Genomic DNA, 22,605 nt, shown 5'->3' with positions numbered 1-22,605 from the left:
AAGAAAACAATGGACTCCCTCATGTGAGCATCCTGAGAGTAGATTTTTCAGAGGCTGAGATGGCTCTAAGATGGAATACTAGAGACTATCCAGATAGAGAAGATGCTAATTTTTGGAACAATACTCTATTTAATTTTAAGTAACAAGTTTAGGTTAAAAAGAATTTTACCATAAAAGTGCCTTAAATAAATGTTTTGCCTGAGTCATTTCAGTAAATCAAAGCTGACAACCTAGAATATCAGAATATGTAATTCAGATCAATTCTCTCAAGTAAAAATGAAGAAAATATTTAAGACAAACTTCTTTTTTTTTTTTTTTTTTTAAAGATTTTATTTATTTGACAGAGAGAGACACAGTGAGAGAGGGAACACAAGCAGGGGGAGTGGGAGAGGGAGAAGCAGGCTTCCCGCCGAGCAGGGAGCCCGATGCGGGGCTCGATCCCAGGACCCTGGGATCATGACCCGAGCCGAAGGCAGACGCTCAATGACTGAGCCACCCAGGCGCCCCAAGACAAACTTCTTAAAACATTTGAAAGCTAAAAATAAAGATAAGGCTCACAAGGTTAATCTGAGCTAAAACTAAAATGCAGAGATATTAAGTTTGTCCTTGAGATCTCATTATGTATTGGCACTTCAACAATTCTGAATAAGGACCTGAGAGTATAAGTAGTCCTTTTTTTTCCCCTTCAAATTTTATTTAAATTCTAGTTAGTTAAGTCTAGTGTAATATTGGTCTCAGGAGTAGAATTTAGTGATTCATCACTTACATACAACACCCAATGCTCAAAATAACAAGTGCCCTCCTTAATACCCATCAGTGTGATCTGTCCTAGAGAATGTCCCATGGGTTGAGAAGAATGTGTATTTTACTAATGTTGGGTAGACTATCTGTATATGTCTGTTAGGTTCATTTGGTCTATAGTATTATTCAAATTTCTGTTTTCTATCGATCTTTCTGGTTGTTCTTTCCACTAATGAAAGTAACGTATTGAAATCTCCTACTAGTATTGTGTTGCTGTCTTTTCTTTCCCTTCAGATCTGTCAGTGTTTGCTGCATATATTTGGGCTCTTGTAAAATATATATTCCTGAAAATCATTTTTCTTAAAGTCTACCTTTTCTTAAATATTAATATGGCTACCCCAGCTTTTTTTATTAATATTTTTAACATTTATCTTTTTTTATTTTTCAGTGCTTGTATGTTTTACATGTGTCTCATATAAACAGAATGTAACTTTACTTCCAAAATATACTGCTTATAAATTTGTCTCTTTGTCCAATTACAAAGTAATCACTAATATTTACCATGTTAATGAATACCTTCTGTTTGTCCTGACCGTTTTATGATCAATTTTTAATATGTTCTTCCTTTCTCTTAGAATTATTCTGTATTTATTATTAAGTTGCTTTTCTTTGTTATTTGTAAGTCATACACTCTTTTATTATTATTTTAGTGTTAACCCAGATTACACGTCCTTGGTTAATTAAAATCTAATTTTTGTTTTGTTTTGTTTTTCACATTATTGAGATACACTTTATACATTTGAATTCTAAACAGTTCAGAGAATCAAATTATGGTTTTATTTCCTCAATTCACTACTTGTAAAATTTATTTATTTATTTATTTAAAGAAAATTTATTTTATTAACATATAATGTATTATTTGTTTCAGGGGTGCAGGTCTGTGATTCATCAGTCTTACACAATTCATAGCACTTACCATAGTACATACCCTCCCCAATGTCCACCACCCAGCCACCCTCCCCCTCCCACCCCCCTCCGCTCCAGCAACCCTCAGTTTGTTTCCTGAGATTAAGAGTGTCTTATGGTTTTTCTCCCTCTCTGGTTTTGTCTTGTTTCATTTTTCCCCTCCCTTCCCCTATGATCATCTGTCTTGTTTCTTAAATTCCTCATATCAGTGAGATCATATGATACTTGTCTTTCTCTTATTGACTTATTTCACTTAGCATAATACCATCTAGTTCCATCCACGTTGTTGCAAATGGCAAGATTTCATTTTTTTGAGGGTTGTATAATATTCCAGTGTGTGTGTGTGTGTGTGTGTGTGTGTGTGTGTGTGTGTACCACATCTTCTTTATCCATTCATCTGTTGATGGACATCTAGGCTCTTTCCATAGTTTGGCTATTGTGGACATTGCTGCTATAAACATTGGGGTGCACGTACCCCTTCGGATCCCTACATTTGTATCTTTGGGGTAAATACCCAGTAGGGAAATTGCTGGGTCGTAGGTTAGCTCTATTTTCAACTTTTTGAGGGACCTCCATACTGTTTTCCAGAGTGGCTGCACCAGTTTGCATTCCCACCAACAGTGTAGGAGGGTTCCGCTTTCTCCGCATCCCCGCCAACATCTGTCGCTTCCTGACTTGTTAATTTTAGCCATTCTGACTGGTGTGAGGTGGTATCTCATTGAGGTTTTGATTTGGATTTCCCTGATGCCGAGCGATGTTGAGCACTTTTTCATGTGTCTGTTGGCCATTTGGATGTCTTCTTTGGAAAAATGTCTGTTCATGTCTTCTGCCCATTTCTTGATTGGACCATTTGTTCTCTGGGTGTTGAGTTTGATAAGTTCTTTATAGATTTTGGATACTAGCCCTTTATCTGATATGTCATTTGCAAATATCTTCTCCCATTCTGTCAGTTGTCTTTTGGTTTTGTGGACAGTTTCCTTTGCTGTGCAAAAGCTTTTTATCTTGATGAAGTCCCAATAGTTCATTTTTGCCCTTGCTTCCCTTGCCTTTGGCGATGTTTCTAGGAAGAAGTTGCTGCAGCTGAGGTCGAAGAGGTTGTTGCCTATGTTCTCCTCAAGGATTTTGATGGATTCCTGTCTCTCATTGAGGTCTTTCATCCATTTTGAGTCTATTTTTGTTTGTGGTATAAGGAAATAGTCCAATTTCATTCTTCTGCACGTGGCTGTCCAATTTTCCCAACACCATTTGTTGAAGAGACTGTCTTTTTTCCATTGGACATTCTTTCCTGCTTTGTTGAAGATTAATTGACCATAGAGTTGAGGGTCCATTTCTGGGCTCTCTATTCTGTTCCATTGATCTATGTGTCTGTTTTTGTGCCAGTACCATACTGTCTTGATGATGACAGCTTTGTAATAGAGCTGGAAGTCCAGAATTGTGATGCCACCAGCTTTGGTTTTCTTTTTCAACATTCCTCTGGCTATGTGGGGTCTTTTCTGGTTCCATACAAATTTTAGGATTATTTGTTCCATTTCTTTGAAAAAAGTGGATGGGGGCGCCTGGGTGGCTCAGTTGGTTAAGCGACTGCCTTCGGCTCAGGTCATGGTCCTGGAGTCCCGGGATCGGGTCCCGCATCGGGCTCCCTGCTCAACAGGGAGTCTGCTTCTCCCTCTGACCCTCCCCCCTCTCATGTGCTCTCTCTCTCTCTCTCATTCTCGCTCTCTCCAATGAATAAATAAAAAAAAAAAAAGAAAGGAAAAAAGTGGATGGTATTTTGATGGGGATTGCATTGAATGTGTAGATTGCTCTAGGTAGCATTGACATCTTTACAGTATTTGTTCTTCCAATCCATGAGCATGGAACGTTTTTCCATTTCTTTGTTTCTTCCTCAATTTCTTTCATGAGTATTTTATAGTTTTCTGAGTACAGATCCTTTGTCTCTTTGGTTAGATTTATTCCTAGGTATCTTATGGTTTTGGGTACAATTGTAAATGGGATCGACTCCTTAATTTCTCTTTCTTCTGTCTTGTTGTTGGTATATAGGAATGCCACTGATTTCTGTGCATTGATTTTATATCCTGCCACTTTACTGAATTCCTGTATGAGTTCTAGCAGTTTTGGGGTGGAGTCTTTGGGGTTTTCCACATAAAGTATCATATCATCTGCAAAGAGTGAGACTTTGACTTCTTCTTTGCCGATTTGGATGCCTTTTATTTCTTTTTGTTGTCTGATTGCTGTGGCTAGGACTTCCAATACTATGTTGAATAGCAGTGGTGATAGTGGACATCCCTGCCGCGTTCCTGACCTTAGGGGGAAAGCTCTCAGTTTTTCCCCATTGAGAATGATATTCGCTGTGGGTTTTTCATAGATGGCTTTTATGATATTGAGGTATGCACCCTCTATGCCTATACTCTGAAGAGTTTTGATCAAGAAAGGATGCTGTACTTTGTCAAATGCTTTTTCTGCACCAATGAGAGGATCCTATGGTACTTGTTCATTCTTTTATTAATGTATTGTATCACATTGATTGATTTGCGGATGTTGAACCAAACTTGCAGCCCAGGGATAAATCCCACTTGGTCGTGGTGAATAATCCTTTTAATGTACTGTTGGGTGCTATTGGCTAATATTTTGGTGAGAATTTTTGCATCCATGTTCATCAAGGATATTGGTCTGTAATTCTCCTTTTTGATGTGGTCTTTGTCTGGTTTTGGGATCAAGGTAATGGTGGCCTCATAAAACGAGTTTGGAAGTTTTCCTTCCATTTCTATTTTTTGGAAGAGTTTCAGAAGAATAGGTATTAATTCTTCTTTAAATGTTTGGTAGAATTCCTCTGGGAAGCCATCTGGCCCTGGGCTCTTGTTTGTTGGGAGATTTTTGATTACTGCTTCAGTTTTCTTAGTGGTTATGGGTCTGTTTAGGTTTTCTATTTCTTCCTGGTTCAGTTTTGGTAGTTGATACATCTCTAGGAATGCATCCATTTCTTCCAGATTATCTAATTTGCTGGCATATAGCTGCTCATAATATGTTCTTATAATTGTTTGTATTTCTTTGGTGTTGGTTGTGATCTCTCCTCTTTCATTCATAATTTTATTTATTTAGGTCCTTTCTCTTTTCTTTTTCATAAGTCTGCCCAGGGATTTATCAGTCTTTTTTTTTTTTTTTAAAGATTTTATTTATTTATTTGAGAGAGCGAGAATGAGAGAGAGTACATGAGAGGGGGGAGGGTCAGAGGGAGAAGCAGGCTCCTCGCTGAGCAGGGAGCCCGATGCAGGACTCGATCCCGGGACTCCAGGATCATGACCTGAGCTGAAGGCAGTCGCTTAACCAACTGAGCCACCCAGGCACCCCATGGGATTTATCAGTCTTATTAATTCTTTCAAGGAACCAGCTCCTAGTTTCGTTGATCTGTTCTACTGTTCTTTTGGTTTCTATTTCATTGATTTCTACTCTGATCTTTATTATTTCTCTTCTCCTGCTGGGTTTAGGCTTTATTTGCTGTTCTTTCTCTAGCTCCTTTAGGTGTAGTGTTAGGTTGTGTATTTGAGATCTTGTTTCTTGAGAAAGGCTTGTATTGCTATATACTTTCCTCTTAGGATTGTCTTTGCTGCATCCCAAAGATTTTGAACAATTAAAATCTAATATTAATCATCAGTTCTTCTCTCTTTTCAGCTAACATTAAAATCTTAGAATGTTTTAGCTCCACTTACTACTTTTATGATTTTTTAATGATTTTTATTACTATTTATGAGTACATTGCTGTTTATGATTATTATGCTATTCTAAGTATTTTTAATATTTTATCTGGTCAATATTTCTTTGTATTGATCAAAGATTTACTGGTTTTATTTCTCTTCATTTCTTCCTACATCTTCAACTTACCAAGTATTGTATGGTTTATTCTGGATGAAGAATATTCTTCATTATATTTCTTTTTTGTATGTCTGCTAGATAATATATTTTTCTGGGCTTTGGATAGAAAGTGTCTCTATTTCACCAGTATGATATTTTATTTGGGTAATTATTTTCTTTCAGCACTAGGACTATGTCATTCCATTGTCTTTGGCTTCCATTCTTTATATATAAGTCACTGTAAGTTCCTCCTTATAGTCTGTAATTTTTTTTTAGTAACTTTTACTATTTTGTCTTTTTCTTTAAGTTTTTGTACTTTTATTATGATATGTGAAGGTATGGATTTTTTGAATCTATAGGTTGATTGAATGTGCAGAATAGCTTGCTAAATCTGTAGGTTAGTGTCTTTTATTAGTTTTGAAATATTCTCAGTCACATCTCTTCAGTCTTGTCCTATTTTCTCTCTCCTTTCTTTCTGGGATGCTAATTAACATGTGTACTATATATTTTTACCATATACTTCATTTCTTTTGTTCCATCATTTTACTTCTCTTTGCCTAGTTTTTTTTTGTTTGTTTTTTTTTTTTTACTTATTTTCTCCTGTCTTTATGTTCTATTTTTCCAAGTGTCTCACTAATTTTTTTTAACCTGCTGTGACACCCCGTCCCTGAGTCCCTAATTTCTGGTACCATATTTTCCATTTCTATAATTTCTTTTTTTGGTATTTTAAAAGTGCTCGGTTTCCAGTTCTCTGCTTTGATATTCTGTGTTGATCTTTATCTCTTTATGTGGTGATCACCTTTTCTTTGAAGTCAGTATTAGATAATTTCAATTTCTGGGGCCATTTTAACCATTGTTAGTTCTTTTGCTAATTTTAGTTCATATGACTTTTTATATTTATTTCTCTTGTACTTTTTGATGATATACTTTATAGTTTGGAAAAAATCAGAAATATTTTGAAGGCAAGACTGATATTTTCTTTCTTCAGGGAGGATTTTTTTTTTCCTTTTTCTGAAACCACTAACAATGTAGCATCATTGTAATCCAATTTCAAGAATTAAATGTTTTAGAAATTTGGATTTGAAGTTTAGCTATCATTTGTGCAAACCCTGTTGTATATTCAGCTCATGCTTATATCTTGGATGCAGTCCTTTGCCATTCGAACTCTAAATAGAAGGTGGGTTGCTAAAAATACCATTCTTCATGTGCCCTGTGCTCCAACTTTTGTAGCCTTAATCCATGAGAATATCAAAAATGCTGCCCAGCCTTTCAGTTGCCTTTTCTATATCAATAACTCAAAGTGTCAGCCTCATTTATTGGTCTGTTATTTCTTCACAACAGTGTTAGTTCTTTGATAACTTCTGGCAGATTCCATATATACTCCAGATTTTCTAATTTTCTTTTGCAGGTAGTTTGGTTTGATTTATCTAAGTCTTTTATTATCTGAGGTCAATGTCCTATATATTTAATAATTCTTCCTGACTATCTCTATGTTCAAATTCTCTATTGGAGAAGCTGCATAAAGTTATAGTTAAAATTTTGGCCTTTGAATCTTGACTGCCTGGGCTCAAATTCTACCCTGCCTCTTATTAGTTCTTTGAACTTTGGCAAGTAACCTCAACCCTCTGTGCCTATTTTTCTTCATTTGTAAAGAAAACACAAAGCTGTATTTCATTTGTTAAATATCAGTATTTATAAACCATAAAAAAACCATTCCTGGTGTGTGTGTTTGTATATATATTCATATACTATTGTAAAGTTACTACTTGATCTATTCTGATCTATGCTGAATGCAACATGTTCTTGTGTGTATCTTTCCTTTTTAAAATATTTCTCTCTTGGCCAACCTTCTTTCAGTCTTTTATTAGTTTCTTTTCATAAATAGAAATTTTCTTTCATAAATTTTCTTTTATAAATAGAAAAAAAAAGGATTGATTAAGGTGTTTTTTAAAAAAATCAACAACAAAATAGCTATATTTCTTTTTCTGACTAGTACTATAGCTGTCTAATATATATGTATATATATATTATATGTGTATGTATATATATTCTAGTAATTCCTCCTTTTCATTATACATAAGGCCATATAATGCTAGACTTAGATGGGGCATTTTAGTTCACTGGTCCCAAAACACTTCTTAAGCTGTATCAGAATCATGTAAAAGGTTTTGTAAAAATCAGTCTTGAGAGCAGCTCACCCAGGACAATCTGATATATTAAATCTGGAATAGTTTCCAAAAATTGAACTGTAATAAGTTTTGTCTTCATTCCACTACATCAGTCCCACATCTTACTCACTTGTTATTTATACTTTCTTAAAGTTTAGATACTAGTTATTTTAAAAAGCAAAATGAATACACCTTTTTTTTTCATTTGTAGAGGATACTGTATGGTCATTTTCATGCTATCATAGTTTAGTTTTTTAAACCTCTGTGCTTAAAATACTTCTCACTTCAGAAGTAAAGTGTGGAAAAATTTATTCTGTTCCTGGTCTCACATTTAACATTGCAGTGCTAAAAAGGTCTTGAGTGAATTATTTACTCTTCTCTATGTTCAAAAATTTAAAAACCCACCAGTGAAGAATTTGAGTGATTTTGAATTTTATAGACTGCATTCTCACCTAACACATTTCAAATATAAAAGCATCAAAGATATATATTTACTTATTTAGTTTTTGCCTTAATTTCTCCTTACTTTTTTAAAGTTTGACTGCAGTTCTTTAAATCAAGTTTAGGGAAGTGATAAAAGGACAGAAATAAACTTATGAACTTGATTCACATTGTATGTCAATCCCGTTAAGCCCCAATTAAAGCCTCATAAGGCAATTTGGCAGGAGTATAATGGTTTTCTGCTGACACTAAGAATTTTTTTAGTGAGAGGGGAGATAGTCTCCCCTAACTGCCCCAGACAGTACTCGTCCCTTTCAGTATTTTCATTATTTTCCTATCAGGTAGTACTTATCCTTCAGGGCACTCACCAGTATTGTAATGAACTATTTGCATACTTGTGGTTTTCCCTAAAATACATTACACTTGAAGAGAACAGGGATATAGTCATATTTGATAACCACTTCTCCCCGGGCTTAGATAAGTGTCAGGCATATAGTATGTTTCAATAAATAGTAATACATTTTATTTTTAAAGCAAGGGTTTGAATGGTTCAATAAATGCACCTGCTCTTCAATATCAGAAAAGATATATTTGGATGAAAAAGAATTGTTAACTGGAGTGTAGGTAAATGATTACACATTGTGGATGTTTTTATTCCCCGGAGATATTTCTAAGGCATAAAAGTATTCAAACTTACCTTTAAATTATGAATACTTTTGGGGCACCTGGGTGGCTCAGTTGGTTAAGCGTCTGCCTTCGGCTCAGGTCATGATCCCAGGGTCCTGGGATCGAGCCCCACATCAGGCTCCCTGCTCTGCGGGAAGCCTGCTTCTCCTCCTCCCACTCCCTCTGCTTGTGTTCCCTCTCTCGCTGTCTCTTTCTGTCAAATAAATAAATAAAATCTTTTTAAAAAAATTATGAATGCTTTTAGCTTTCTTTCTTTCTTTTTTTTTTTTTTAATTCTCTTAAAACCAGTGTGCTTCTGAGCTCTCTGACCTTGTTGGTGATGATTATAAAGCAGCGTTGGAATAAGGACAAGGGTCAAAATGATTTTGGCTAAAAAAGCACACCACATCATGCTTTGAGTAAACATATCAATTAAACTCACAGGTACATTAGCAGTTCAGTAACATTTTTAGGCATTGTACCTAACCCAAACTTGTCCTCTATGCTGACTGCTTTATTTGTGATTTTGGAAATAAAAGATGTGAATTTTGAAGCTTATAATTAGCAATTAAAGTTGAATAATTAAATCTTCTATTATAACAGAATTTTTCTATGGAGAAAGGGTAATGATGTTGTTCAGCATGATTAAAGATTAAACTTTAATCTAGCTTAAGACATTTTGTTATTCCCTTTAGAGGTTACTGAATATATCATATTTCCTTCATTTAATTATATTGGCTACAACAAGAAATATTTCAGAGAATATATATATATACACACATATATATGCAGAGAATACATCTATACACACACACACACACACACACATATACACAGAGAAAACACACACAAACATATGAGGAGAGTAGAAATGGACAAGGTAGGCAACAATCCTGAAGAATGGCCTATTCTTACTTCTTGCTGAAACACTGCCTCTCCGTGGTGTAAACAAGACTGATGGTATATATTAGTTAGTGCTCCCTTTGTGCCCAGCCCTGTTCTATGTGTTTTATATCTGTTAATTCATCCAGTTCTCAACAATCCTGTGAAGTAAGTGTGATGATTATCCCTGCAGATAAATGAAGTCCTTCATTTTCAACTACCTAGGCTTATTTTCTGACTTGCTTTCCTTCTCTCTTTCTCTCTCCCTCCCTCTCTCTCAGAGAGAGATCTAATCTAGTGTTACTTTGTTTACCTTGGAAAATTTTACATTTATGTTGGTATATTCTATCAATCATTCTGTCTTATGCTTTTTAACTAACATTTTAAAACTTTTTGTTGAATTTAAACCTATACAACATGCACAAATATTGAGTGTGAAGTTGAATGAATCTTTGCCAAATGAATGGACTATTGGAACCCTCATGCGGATCTTGGTTTGGAACACTACCAGTGCAGGGAAGGTGCTCTGGAGTCCTCAGTCATAACTCCCCCAGATAACCATGATTCTGACTTCTCTCAGCACGTTTCAGATTTGTTATTGTTTTAACTCTAAGTAAGTGGTGTCATAAATTATAAACTCTTATGGCAAGCTTCTCTCAACATTATGCCTGTGAGATTTATCTCTATCGTGTGAAGCAGTATTTCTTTCACTTTCATTGCTCAATAGCATTTTATTTTATGAATGTACTACAATTTATTGATACATTCTACTGCTGGTGATATTTGGTTATTCTAGTTTTTCCTCTACTAGTGAATATACAAATTGGTATAACCGCTTTGTTTTATTTTTTCTTTTTCAAATTTTTATTTAAGTTCTAGTTAATTAACATATAGTGTAATATTGGTTTCAGGAGAAGAATTTAGTGATTAAATATTTACATACAACACCGAACACCCAGTGCTCATCACAAGTGCCCTCCTTAATACCCATCACCCATTTAGCCCATCCCCCATCTACCTCCCCTCCAGCAACCCTCAGTTTATTCTCTTAGTCTTAGTTAAGAGTCTGTTATGATTTGCTTCCCTCTTTTTTTTCCCTTTCCCCTATGTTCATCTGTTTTATTTCTTAAATTGTACATATGAGTGAAATCATATGGTATTTGTCTTTCTCTGACTGACCTATTTCTCTTAGCATAATATACTCTAGTTCCATCTTCATCATGCAAAGGACAAGATTTCATTCTTCTTTTTTAAAGATTTATTTATTTATTTGAGTGAGAGAAAGCATGAGTGAGGGGAGGGACAAAGAGAGGGGGGAAAGAGAATCCTCAAACAGACTCCTTACTGGGTGCAGAGCCTGACATGGGGCTCGATCCCAGGACCCTGAGATCATGACCTGAGCTGAAACCAAGAGCTGGTGCTTAACTGACTGAACCACCCAGGTGCCCCAAAATTGCATTCTTTTTGATGACTGAGTAATATTCCATTGTCTATTTTATATAGATAGATAGATAGACAGATAGATAGATAGATATAGATATAGATATAGATATGGATATAGATACACACACACACCATATCTTCTTTATTCATTCATCAGTAAGTGAACATTTCGGCTCCCTCCATAGTTTGGCTATTGTTGATAGTGCTGTTATAAATATTGTGGTGGATGTGCCCCTTCGAATCAGTATTTTTGTATCCTTTGGATAAATACTTAGTGCAACCGCTGAATTATAGGGTAGTTCTATTTTTAACTTTCTGAGGAACCTCCATACTGTTTTCCAGAGTGGCTGCACCAGTTTGCATTTCTACCAACAGTGTAAGAGGGTTCCCCTTTCTCTGAATCCTTGCCAACATCTGTTGTTTCTTTTGTTGTTAATATTAGTTATTCTGACAGGTATCAGGTGATATCTCATTGTAGTTTTGATTTGTATTTCCTTGATGATGAGTAATGTTGAGCATCTTTTCATGTGTCTGTTGGCCATCTGGATGTCTTCTTTGGAAAATGTCTTTGAAAACTATTGAAACTGATGTAATCTAAATCTATTAATCTAATCTACTGAAGTGAAACATATAATACCCTATAAGCCAGCATTTCACTTTGAGGGGAATACCCAACAAAAATGCATATATACATGAGCACCAAAAGTATATGCTACAGAATGTTCAATAGAATATTTTTTATAATAGCCAACAATATATTTTCCAGTTCTAGCTGTTGATGTATGGATATAGTTCAGTCACTTTAACAGCTTTAGATCTTTTCATTAGGTGACTGAAGATTTTATTTTTATTGTTATAAATAACATTGCGATGTTTCATGATACACTTGCACAGAATTTCTCTAAGGTATACATATACCCAGAAGTCAAGTTGCTTCTTCTTGTTAGAACCAACATATTTTAACTGTTACTGGATATTTACAAATCACTTTGCAAAATAGTTTTCCTAATTTGTTCTCACTAGAAACTGTACAAATACTTCTATTCTACATGCTTAACAAAACTGGAAATTGTCAGGATTATTTTTTATGAATGTATTTTGTGAGTGTATTTTTTTTTTTAATGAAGTTGACTGAATTTGCTTTGACTTGTGTTTTCTTAAGAGTGGAATTGGAGAGCTGCTTATATTTGGGGAAAGAGAATGTGTGATACCTCTATTAGGAATTACATAGGGGCACCTGGTTGGCTTAGTCAGCTAAGCGTCCAACTCTTGATCTCAGCTCAGGTCTTGCTCTTAGGGTCATAAGCTCAAGCTCTGAGTTGGGTTCTATGCTGGGTGTGGAGCCTACTTAAAAAAAAAAAAAAGGAATTACTTAGCATGTATTTCAATTGGGTTGTTGTTTGCTTTTGGATATGAAGAAGTTCTTCATATTTTCTGTTATAAATCCTTGTCTCTTATATGTACTATAAAAATATTTTTAAAGGCTATCTCACCTTTATGCTTGGCTTATGGAGTCTTTCATAAGAGAAAAATTTTTGTTTTTATGTAGTCATATATTGCAATTATTTTTTATGTTGCAAGATTTGCTTTATATCATCCCTAAATATCCCTTTCTATCCTAATATCATGGAGAGGTTCCCCTATATTATTTCTCATAGTTTTAAAGTCTTGCTTTCCAAATTTATGTCTTTTATTCAATCTGGGTTCTATTTTTTAAAGATATGGTGTAGGAAATCTATTTTAAAAATTATTTAGGGTGCCATTTGTTCCAACATTTAATGAACAGTCCATTTTGTGCCACTTGATTTATACAGTAACCTTGGTCATATGCCAAGATAATACACACACTATATATATTTTTCACTCTTTATCTAGGAAATGGACAACTCTTATAAGGAGTCTTGCAGTGAAATGAAGCAAAAGAATGGGGTGATAGCTGGATTGAGGTATAAATTCAAGTCATGTCTATTCTAACTCCAAAAAAATCTTGGCTGTTACAATTTCTCCTTAACTGCAATGTCAAGACGCCAGAGGCATAACTCAAAGACATGTCCCTATAGTCTAAGACACTGTTCTCTCCTATATGGACCACTAGCTACCTCTTGAGTTCAACTCACTGGTCTTCCATTTTGCAATTTTTTTTTTTGAGAAAGAGAGAGAGTGCATATGCAGGAGTGTGGGGAGGGGCAGAGGGAGAGGGAGAGGGAGAATCTTAAGCAGGTTCCACACCCAGTGCGGAGCCTAATGCAGGGCTTGATTTCATGACCCTGAGATCGTAACCTGAGCCAAAATCAGGATTTGGAGACTTAACTGACCGAGCCACCCAGACGCCCCCCATTTTGCACTTTGATTGTTTTTTCATCCCCACCCTCCATTCCATTATACTTATTATTTTAATATATTTTATCACATAATAGAAAAATATAATGCCAGATTCAGGTTGGTTGTTTTAGCAGTTGAGTGATGCACCAAGCATCCAGATTCTTTATTGCTGCCCTGAAATCCACTGACTACTGTCATTTTAAGGCTGGTTTCCATCTTGTGGTGACAACATGGCTTCCTGTTGTGATTGGGAGGTATGCTCCCACAAGAGAAGGAGCAAATCTATTCTTCACCTCATAGACAGAATAATTTGTAACTATTTAAATTAGATGTTTTCAAGCAGAATGATTTCACTCTGAATTTACAGGGGACGTTTGGTAATGTCTGGGGACACTTTTTGCTTGTCATATCTTGGGGAGATGTGACTGGCCTCTGTTGGATAGAAGCCAGTGTGCTACTACCCTCCTGCAATGCAAAGGACTGCCCTCCGAAACAAACAATTATCTGATCTGAAGTGTCAGTAGCGCTGAGGTTGAATAACCCAGATTTAACCAAATCACATCAGTCTGTCTGCAGCAAGCTCTGTCATGTTTTCCCATTGTTCATCAAAGTAAATCGATATCCTTGCTATAGGATGCTGCATGATTTGTCTCTGTCAACCTCTCCATCTTTGTCTTGTTTCATTCTCTACTCTGCCCAGCATTCTAGTCACACTGGCTTCTAAAATTTTTGCTCAGAGGCTCCTCTCCTAATGACTCTATCCCGGGCCACTGGTTTTCTGTATTTCAGATCCCTGTTTACTTCCTCCATAGAAAACCACAATTTATGCTTATATACTTATATATTTGTGACATTTATATTTTCTCCTCCAGACCACATCTAATTACATTCAAAGATTCCATCATATAATTGCTTCCTTTGCAATAGAATATAACTATTTTACTATAACTAAATTATAGCAGGTCCATAACATACAAGCACATATATACATACTTGCACACACATTTTTACATATACATATATAGGAAAATAATATAAATATGTAAATAATATCATTTCTGGATATTTAGATCACTAACAACTTTTATTTTCTTCTTTTTTATAGGTATTTTCTAATTTTTCTACAAAAGACATATTATTTTTGTAATAGAAAAATATAAATGCTGTAAAAAGACAATAAAAGAAAAAAATTCTCAAAATATGTTGACATAAATTTTTAAAGATTATAGTGCATAATAACTTTTAAGTTCCATAAAGCTTTAAAATGCCCTCAGATATCTTGTTGGAATTATTCCCATATGACTATCTCATGTAGTATATCATGGAAACATCTGTGGTTGTTCAGTACTCCACGGGAATAGTCTTTCCTTTGGCAATGAGAAGCCTAGCCTGCTGTTTTGCTGTCGGTGGTGTTTTCATGAAATTGTACACGAGTACTTGTCAGGACACATTTCATAACAATAACATAATTTAGTTTTTCAAACCACAAAGAAGAAAGCATGTTTATTATTTACATAGTTAATTTTATCATTAAAAATGTTTAACACTTCAATATAAGTTTAAAACAGATTTTTAAAAATTCCATGTTTACTGTTACCAAGTAAATGGTGTTAGCAGGATATATTCCTTTGGGGGCAATTGAATATGTTCACTGAAGTGCTGCTTAATTTTCTCAGAATACAATTCGCAAAATGTTGCAAAGGAAATTGTATGGTGTACAGTATTAAGAACTATGAGGGAATAAAAAGGAAAGAAATTCAACTGTTTGGAATAATGAGGGAAATTCCACAGAATTATCCACACTGGATCTGGGTCTCTGAACGAGTCGTACAAGGCTAGGGTGAGGGTAACACAAACATTCCGTTGGGGAAGCAGAGGAATGGGAAGGAAACATAGCCTGTTTGGAGGCTTGTACTGAATAATTATAATGAAAGCCCATGGTATCTTATGCAAAATCTTGGGTCCCAGTGTGTTTCAGAATTCAGAAATTTTTAGATTTGAAAAACAGAATGTAGAGTTATAAAATACCCTATAATACCCTGTGGGGTCTGGTACAGCACCCTGCCATCAAACTAATTAATTTCTCCAGTAAAATAAACATATATTTGTACTAAGTAGAATAAATATAGACAGATGCAGTCTCGCATCCGTTCAAGTTGAGCTTTACTGCCAAACGAGTTTGGGTTAGGTCAGGATTTGTTACAAAAGAACTACATCAAAACTTATAATACAAACTTGCAGTTTTGGAATTGCAGATAAGGTATTGTCCACCTTAGGTAAGATTTATTGATCAATTATTATGTTCAAGGCAAGTGCCTTGGATGTAATAACTCAATTATTTCTACTTATAATTCTCCCTCTTTTTCAAGTGGGGGAATAACAGAATAGCAACATCAATACAGCTAGAAAAGTCACACAGTTAGGAGTCACATGCTAGAGAGTGATGAAGCAAGGGTTTGAATGGAGATAATTTTTGATATATGGCCTATCATAACATACTCCAGCCATTATCTATAGTTTGTATGCAGGGTGTGAATGAAGGAGAGTTTGGGAGTGAGTCTTAAGAGATAGGCAGGATGCAGAGAAACTTTAAGGAAGAGGGGATGGATACAGTGGAAATTAAATATCTAGTGGTTATCCCCAAGGAGATTTTTCGAATCTTGTGGATTATCAATTCTTTTCCAACTATTCTCATCTATTATGTGCAATGAAAATACTTCTTGGAAGATACATTTGCAGAACAAATAAACCAGCAAGCAACATTTGGTCTTAATTTTTACTATTCTTAACTGAATTTTACTTATGGTTCTTAAGTCTTAATCCTTCTATGCCTAGAGGAAACAGCTTAACTCACCTTCATGGAATTAAAGCTTTCTGGTGTCCAAGAACAGCTTCTGAAAACCTGAAATGCCCTCAGAAAGTCAGTGTACTTTTGCCAAGAATGCCACCCCTCCTGGGTTATTTTTCTAAACTTGAAAAGACACCTCAGGCAACGAGGAGTGGAGAGGCTGTTTCATATCCCACATTACTTACAAAGAGATGCAAACAATCAAAGCTTGCCTTTGGAAAGCTATCCACTAGCCTCTTCCATAGTTCAGAGAGATAGGATGTCTGACTCAGGCGCCGTTGTGATATATTGGAGAGATGCAGGACCCAAAAAGAAAGGAAGCCTGATTTCTAGCACTAGTGCAGTCATTACAGTGTGAGAAGACTAAGCTAAGTCACTTCTCTGGCTACCATGTCCCTGGCTTTAGAATGAGGAAACTAGATCAGGGGCAGCTTTATGGATATTGCTTTGTAGTTTTTATTATCATCATTTTATCAAAATAGCTTCTAGATTGTAGGGCGCCTGGGTGGCTCAGTTGGTTAAGCGACTGCCTTCGGCTCAGGTCATGATCCTGGAGTCCCAGGATCGAGTCCCGCATCGGGCTTCCTGCTCAGCAGGGAGTCTGCTTCTCCCTCTGGCCCTCCCCCCTCTCATGCTCTCTCTCTCTCATTCTCTCTCTCAAATAAATAAATAAAATCTTTAAAAAAATAGCTTCTAGATTGTAAATATAGAAGATTTTGTAAATTAAGTTCTTGTCGTTGTTAGAGATGTGACACTGTTCATTCATTCACTTAAAAAGTATTTGTTGAGGGGCTACGTCCAGGCAACACTATGTGTTACAAAAGAACGTGAAAAAAATATACAGGGTTTCTTTGCTCATGGAAGTCTGAGCCTAGTAGGAGATACAATTAAATAGATCATGACAATGCAGTATAATCTGTGCCTTGATGAATTCTGTGGGAGTGAGGAGGAGGTACCTAACTTTTTTGCAATAAAGTGAAAAATTACTTAAAACCCAATGTGGATTTAGTCACACCGTTGTCTTCCATTTGAAAGCAGCATAATTCACATTAGTGAAAAGTTAAATCTCTTTAGAATACTATTCTCATCTATCTTGTAACAGAGATTGATTAAAAAAGGATAAAGACAAAACAAAAGTTTGGGCAGGTCTTCTGTTGCTAGTAGACTGACATCTGGAGTGAATAGTCCTTCATCTTAGCAGGCAAGCATGAATGAGCTGGGTAGAGGGAACCAAGTGTTCTGCATGATAATATGAAAGGCATTGGAATTTGCAGTAGAAAAACTGTTGCACAACCTAGCAGGAAAGGGATGAGATGAGAGAAAGATGGTTAAAGTCTCAAAGCCTAATATTTTAAATATTTTTAAAGCTCCTTTCTTCAAAACTTGTAATGAAACCTGCTATACATACAATTGAACAAATGAGGTCATCGTGGGGAAAATCAAAAGAAAGGAGCAGGCATAGCAATTTGGGGTAGGCGTGGAAGAGAAGTTGATAAACAGCAGTAGGAATTGAAAAGTGAACAAAATCAAGATTTCAGCGAAGGTGGCAGTTCATAGCCAGAAAGGCTCAGGTTTAGTTTAAGTGCCTTTTTGACACAGAAATCTTACTGTCAATTGTGGGTCAGATACAAGACCCCCAAGGGAGACTGAATTCTGCCCAATGCCCATCTTGCTCTTCCCTGTCTCAAAGTAATTCACAAGAGTACAGGAAGATGACTGCTTATATAAAAAAAATAATAATTTGAAGGATAAACTGCATTTCTTTCTATAAAGTTATAAGTATCAGATACCAAAAAGTTTATCTAAGATTCCTATAAAGAACTTGATCTGCACAGAGCTGAGAAGTGAGACTAATGAGTAGACAATCTCTAAGACCCCTCAAGAATATTTCTTTCCTCCTTGACCTCCTTGACCATGATTAAAATGAGAGCCAACCAGACTGGGCTTGGAGGGAGGAATATGGCACCTAATATCTCCATATACCATAACTGACTTAATGTTCCTCATATGTTGCTTTGTATTAAATTTCTTTTCTTTTAATCTGTATCATAGGACTCTTTTTTCCTCCTAAGGCAAGAGATTATATATTAGGTCATTTGTTGAAATAGCCTGTCACACACTGAACAGAGATGGCTTAGGTATTGGGGTCATCTTACGCTGAGGTCCTAGGTAGAAGGTAAGGTCCCTAAACCTCCCTCTTCATCATGTTTCCCTATTGGCATATATGGTCTAGGAGGGCAGGAAACAGGTCTATACTGCATCGCAGCTACAATACCCTCAATGCTCAGTGCAGTGTCTGTCACATAATCAACACTTGTTTAATATCTGTATAATTTAAGGTAAACATTCATGTAAGAATGGTTATGAACTCTCACACATGTAATTGTAGTTATGGATTCACTCTGAGGATGGGTTTTCTCATGAGATTATTTTTCTCCCGTAATGATGAAGTTGCCCTGATATATTCAAGATGCAGTCTTCATTACAGACTTCCTAATAGATTGAGAAAGAATGAGATTGGGGTGCTCGAGACCCCGGAGACCAGAAACCTGAACAAAGCTCACTAGCCCTGCTGGGACAGAAAACAAGTGACCTTAGCAGCCATATGATGAAGCATTTTGAATTGGAGCTCAAGGTGAGTGTCAAATAATAAAATGCAGTGAGTCCAGCTTGCAGAATGACAGTTCTTATCAATTTCTTTGATACTCATTCTCCTGTTTCATACTCCAAATTTAAGTTGCAAGAGAGAGTACACGTTAAGACTGAAACCGTCAGTGCCTTCATCCCTAGTGGTGGAGAGAACTTTTACTAATTAATGTGTACTCTAAGATTAAGGGTGCTAACTAACAGTGAGGGGCTGATCTTACTAGTTTTATCTTAAATGACTTAAAAATCATACTGATGAATTTTATTTCGGTTTTTGAAAATGTTTTTCCCCAAGGTCTGAATGTGCATTTACATAATTTGCAAACATAAATTATCACATGGTGGCTGATTTGTGCAAGTCCTGCTACATACACATCAATGTATTGCTGTTTGTCCTTCCGTTGAAGAAAGTATCTATGCAAGTCTTTTTGCCTTTTCTTTCCCCTGTAGAATGGGATTAAAAAGCACCACGGCATCAAATAAGGCCATAATGGAAAGGCATTTTGACATTTTTAAATGTGTTTTGACAGATCAGATAGTGCTTTTGAAGTGAACTTGAGAAACATGATTTTTTTATGGATAACTGCATGCAGCATGGTCTGACTACTGAAGATAAACATATTTGTAGGAAAACCATGAGGCAGATAGAAGAATCGCAAAAAATAAAGTGTGAAGATATTTATAATCAAATCAAAAAACTAGGTTGCTCTCATGTCACTCTGGCAGGGTACACACATGATAAAAATATATGGGAAATGAAGAATTGCCTGAATAATCCTGTAAGTAATCGAATATGACCCCCAAATTATTATCAGCTATATATACAGCCTCCATTGATCAAGTGGACAAAATGTTGCCAAATAACTCACCTGCTTGCTATAGTATTTCATATGTGGAGATATAAGATGTGTACATGTAAAACGAAGTAAACAAATAAATGTTGATAAAAACTTCGAAATTACAATTGATGCGAATAGGCCACCTGATGTTTCTAAAGGCAACCAAACAGTTGTCCCTTTATTTCTCTGACTCTCATTCTCCTGCACCTGCTGATATGTCTTGGAAGGCGGTGGCTCAGAGGATGATGCACAAACTCTCTTTTTCAATTACTCTGTCTTTTCTGTTTCCAGACTCAGCCCCCACGTAATCCATCTTCCTCAGTACATTCCCGACTATTTTCTATTATCAATCAAGACTTGTTTTTCCCAGTACGTAGTGAGAACAGAGAAGTGTATCTGAGATCGCGGTCTAACAGAACTATCTGAGACTTCAGGGAAAATAGCTGTTTTCGAAAATACCAAATAGGAAAGGAAACAAAGAAAAATGCCATCTTCTATTTTTAACTCTCGCAACCTATCTGCAGTTTTTTTAAATGATGTTTTCCCAATCAAACAGATTCTCTTTGAGAGCAAAAATATTGTTTCATTCAATTTTACATTCTTTTTTTAAAATAAAGATTTATTTATTGGAGAGAGAGCGAGAGCACGAGAGTGCCAGTGAGGCAGAAGGAGAGGGAGAGAGAGAATCTTAGCAGACTCCGTGCCAAACACGGAGCCCCATGTGGTGCTCGATCTCATGACCCTGAGATCACGACCTGAGCCAAAACCAAGAGTCAGGCGCTTAACTGACTATGCCACCCAGGCACTCCTCAATTTTACATTCTTATTGTCTGTCCAAGGGTGTGCCACAGAGTAGGAGCTCTATAAATGTTAAATGAATGGATTGGTGCCCGGGTGGATGGATGGAAGATCGGATGGATAGATGGTTGGGAGAACAAATAGATGAATGGATGGGTAGATTGATGTATGGAAAACTGTCTTCAGAGGTATTAAATGAACCTGAGTTTCCACAAAGCAATGTGAAGCTGATACAAATATTTTCTTTAGCCTCATCCTCAACTAAACAATTATCTCTTTTTCCTTTTCTTGTCATGATATTAACAGGCATAACCTACCAAAACTACAATAAAAAAACGTGTAGTCCCTCTTTCAGTTATCCATTGCTACATAATAAACCACCTCAAAATTTAGTGGCTTACAAGAACAATGTATTATTATTTCTTCCAGATCTTTGACTTGGCTAGGCTCAACTGGGCAGTTCTCATTTGGGATCTCTCCTGAGATTGCAGTCAGACATGGTGGTTGGGGTCTGAGTCCTCTGAGGGCTTGGCTTAATCAGAATATCCAGGATGGCTTACTCATATGAGGTTTTTGGTGCAATAGAGGTGTCTTTGACAGGCAGATCCAATAATGTGTTAGGGAATAACAGAATCCAGGTTGGGATGGGCTAGTGAGATTAGGGAAGGAAGGAAGTGAAGACCCATCTGTAAAAATCCTTTTGGTCATTGCTATCTTCTTTTTTCTGTCTAAGATTCTATGTGTTAACACAAACATACAGAAATATGCCATCCAATTTCTCTTATTTTACACCAAAGGCACCCAAATCTTGATTATTTTATACTTAGCAATATATCTTGGAAATTTTCCATATCAGTTTATATAGAGTTCCTGCTCTTTATATAGCAACACAGCGCAGCATTCCATTGTATAATTGTCCCATACGTTACTTAACTATTTGAGTTATGCTGTACCTTATTATTATACTTGATGCTGTGTTTATATATAATTGGAATTACTATGTTAAAAGGCATTGTTCTCCTTAAGATTTGTTCTAATTTGCATTTCTAACAGCAATGTGGAAGGGGGCTGTTTCCTCAGAATTCAGTCACTTGTGTTATCAAACTTTGACCTTTTTTCTAACCTGATAAAATAAAAATGACATTCCAGTAACATTTAAAAAATATATATGTCATATGTATATGTAAGTAAGTGAAATTTATATCACATAAAATGAAACATTTTGAAGTGCACAATCCAGTGAAATTTAGTATATTGGTAAACTGCCACCTCTTATCAAGTTACAAACATTTTTATCACCCCAAAAGAAAACCCTGTCCCCATTAAGCAGTCACTCCTCATTCTCCCCTTCCCCCCCAGGCCATAGCAACCACCAATCTGCTTTCTGTCTCTATGGATTTACCTATTCTGAGTATTTCCTATGAATGGAATCATATAAATCCTTTTGTGCCTGGCTTCTTACACTTAGTAAAATGTTTTTTAGGTTCATGCAATTGTAGCATGCATTAGTACTTTATTCCTTTCTGTGGCTGATTAATATTCTATTTTTTGTATATACCACAATTTATTTATCCACTGGTCCCTGATGGAAAATTGGGTTTTTTTTAAACTTTTGGCTATTGTGAATAGTGCTGCTATGAACATTTGTGTACAAGTATTTGTTTGAATATCTGTTTTCAGTTGGAGGGGGTTACATACATAAGAGTGGAAATTCTGGGTCATATATTAATTCAATGTTTAATTTTTTTGAGGAAATGCCAAACTATTGTCTACAATAAATGGTTATACCATTTTATATTTTCACCAGCAATTTATCAGGGTACCAATTTCTTTACATCCTTGGCAACATTTGTTATTTTCCTTTTGTTTTTTTCATTATAGCCATCCTAGTATGTGTGATATGGTGTCTCATTGTGGATTCTTGATCTGCTTATGGTTACACAATCGTGTTCATTCTTTTTTTTTTTTTTTTTTTTTTTTTTAAAGATTTTATTTA

Source organism: Neomonachus schauinslandi, chromosome 8 (assembly GCF_002201575.2).
Source record: "Neomonachus schauinslandi chromosome 8, ASM220157v2, whole genome shotgun sequence".
Taxonomy (NCBI): Eukaryota; Metazoa; Chordata; class Mammalia; order Carnivora; family Phocidae; genus Neomonachus; species Neomonachus schauinslandi.
This window is presented reverse-complemented; position numbering follows the sequence as displayed.